This window comes from Octopus bimaculoides, chromosome 3 (genome assembly GCF_001194135.2).
Source record: "Octopus bimaculoides isolate UCB-OBI-ISO-001 chromosome 3, ASM119413v2, whole genome shotgun sequence".
NCBI lineage: Eukaryota > Metazoa > Mollusca > Cephalopoda > Octopoda > Octopodidae > Octopus > Octopus bimaculoides.
In genome coordinates, this window is record NC_068983.1 from 51,432,826 (window position 1) to 51,436,291 (window position 3,466).

Sequence of the window (3,466 nt, forward strand, 5' to 3'; positions counted from 1 at the left end):
TTTGTCTATCTATCTATTTACATAGATAGATAGATAGATAGATAGATAGATAGATAGATTAGAAAATAACGACAAAATTAGCTTTAAATATTTAATTCAAATATAGTCTCATGATTGTAGTCATTTGGAAATCAACATTTGCAGTAGCAAGTTCATTTAGATGCCTAACCACAAAGGATCATCGGAAGCGAATTCTATTGCATTATGATAAACGTGTGACGAGTTGGGTTTGTGTACGTGTGTGTGTGTGCCTCTGTGTGTGTGTTTACTCTCACTCATAGTCGCAAGATAGTCGTTTCCATTCCTTAACCGCGGGGTGAGCTGTGTTCTTGAGCAAAACACTTCATCTCACGTTAACCTGCAATCACATCCATAACTGCCGCGTGCTGTACTGTGCACCTGTTCAGGCAACGTCGATTTGATGGAGGGAATGAGCTAATGTACAGCACATACATTTGATAACTATAAAGACATCCTTTGTCCAAACACAAATGCACAAACGTTCAAACCTAAATATATACATATGTGGCGAGCTTCTTTCAGTTTCTCAATGCAAAAGCCACTCGTAAGTCAATAATCGGCGCGAGACTTTAGTAGAAAAAACTTTCCCAACTTGAAACGCAATGGGACCAACCGGACGTCATGTGGTTGGGTAGTAAACTTCTAACTACATACCCATACCTTCTTCAATGATTGTAATTGAAATCAACTTCTATAAGTTGACAGGCAAATATGTTATTCACAAACTCGATGTAAATATAAGATACACACATTAACTCACAGCAATGGTGTGACATTTCTAATGATCTTTCGAAGTGTCTTATACTGGTGGAATGCAACTTGTGTCGTTGCTTAAAAATTCCCAGTAATTTCTTCGAGCCATATAATATTGTTACTCTTCTATCTTCAAAACTTTTGGAAAACTATGTTTAATGCATTTATTAGTTGATACATCCCAAGGAATTTTATGTTTGCATCAGTTTCTATTTCATCTGTTGTAGGCATTTTATTGGTTGTGACAGTCGCAACTCCATTTAATGTTTGCAAACAAAAAACGAAAATGAGAATACTTATGTTATCTTACGAAGAATTTCGATACAGAGCAGATATTTCTACTGTCAAACTACATATCTAGACCACGTGTTTATTTCATTTTAAAATTGCCTCTATATTGATCATTAGTCTCCTTTCCTTTGAGGGATGATTCAACCAATACCGATCGAGTGCTTAACAGAATACAGACATGATTATTCCTGTCCGTGATAATTATGTCTATTAGGTTAGCCTTGTTTCCGTTATCATTATTCCGCATTGTGACTTAGATTATGATAGCAAAACCTTTGTTAAATAATCTGATTGATAGAATATGATAACACAGCTCATAAGCTTTCACACTGCATCATCCACAATAGATATGACTGTCAGGTCCATCATGTCTGAGTATAAAGGCATCATTTGAAATTATTATGCCTAAGAAGCGTTATCCACTATTGGTTTAGCACATTCAAAAGAGCATTGGAAAATGCCTTTAAATTTTTCTTCCGAATTTTTTCCTATCTGAGTTCAATTCTGTTCTTGATCAACTTCGCATTTGAATAACTTCGGAGTTGATAAGATGTCACATATTAAACTGTTCGACTTACCACAGTAATACATTCATTGTAATAGAGTAGCTCATTCCACACAAAAATGCTGACCTACTTTGTTGTAATTATGAGTGTTAAACCCTGGTCTACTTAGTTGTAATTATGAGTATCAAATCTGTTCTTTATGTTGTCTTCCAGCATATAATATGAAATGGGACCAAGAAAGCTTCACAGACCTAAGCTTTGCCGATTCTCTGGGACTCTTGGCTGAAATGAGAGATTTATAGTTTCAAGCTTACAGGGGTATATGGTATACACGTCATCGTAGACTACACCATTTTGTTGATAGAATAACATCGAAAAGCAGATGGCAGACTCGTAACCCTTTTAACATTGGTTTAGTTTTTAAATATGTACTAACACGATTTGTGTTCGCTTCAATGTTTCAGATAAATAATGCTATATCCTCATAAAATATAACGAATGATAAAATACATTTTTTATATAATGAAACTACGGTTGCACGCTCTCAAATCAGTGCAAAATTATGAAATGTATTTCAGTCTATCGTGACATCTATATAACGATATATGATACTGATTGATGTTCTGTCCTGTGAAATGATTGTTATGAAGAAATCTTTCTTCATGAAATGAATATCATAAGACACAATATTAGCCATCAACCTAATACTGATACACAGTTATTACAATCACGGCAGACCAAAACAAAACTAAAAGAAAATATTGCCAAACAATAATGTTACTTCTAAGCGAAACTCAACGAATCTCATTAGTGTTTGTCAGACAAACTAAAGCTACAAAAACAATGAACGTTGACAGTTGTCCAAAAATGTCTAGTCACTAGCAGGAAGAAAAGAAAAGGTAACCGCAGACTAAATATGAAAAAAAAATGGAGAGAAAAAGAAGCAGACATTCACTATGATACGCGCCAAGAAAAATAAGTTAGAATAGCAGCAATACAGAAAAACGGTAAAATAGCAATGCACAGAAGGAAAAACACGAACGACGCTAAGAATCAGTAAAAAATATGAAAAAAGTTAAAATGCCATCATAGAAAATGTTTTCATTTCATCTACCAATCTTTGTTTTCTCGACAAACATATTCTGTTGCTGGAGTTTTTCAAAGAGATATATTTTCATTTTTTCCCCTCAAGTTACACAAAACCGCCTGGGACTATTGATTATTGTCCCTTTCATGAAATGATTATTCGAAAGACTTTTCAATCTGTTATCATACTGCATATTGTTGCTTTCTCTTTTACTTAACTTTATTTTGTATTATATAATTTTTCATACTTTATATGAAGGGGAATTCGCAAATAGACATATACAGCAGGAGGAGAGATAACGAAATTGTCCATTCCTTACAATTTAGCAATATATTTTGGTTTATATATTGAATTATTCTTATATTTAGCAATCATCGTGTGCTATTCCGAGAAAGTCAAGGTATATATCATATGGAGTTATTTAGAAAGAATCAACTATATTTATCAAGTTCCTAAAGTCTAAATGTTGTCAGTTATATTTATCTAAATAGATTCCTACTTCCATATGCGAGGAAAATGGAAATTGCACAAAAATCCCAAAAGATATGTTAAACTACTTATCCACTGCGTATCGCTCTTTCAGAAAGCTAAGAATCTTTTTGCACTCATGTATACATGTATATATGTATGTATATATATATATTTATTTATTTATATGGATATATATGTGCATGTATATATACACACACATACCTATATATATGTGTGTGTGTGTGTTTGTGTGTGTGTGTGTTTGTATAAACATATATGCACACGCACACACACACAGGCTCATATATATATATGTATATATATATATATGTATATA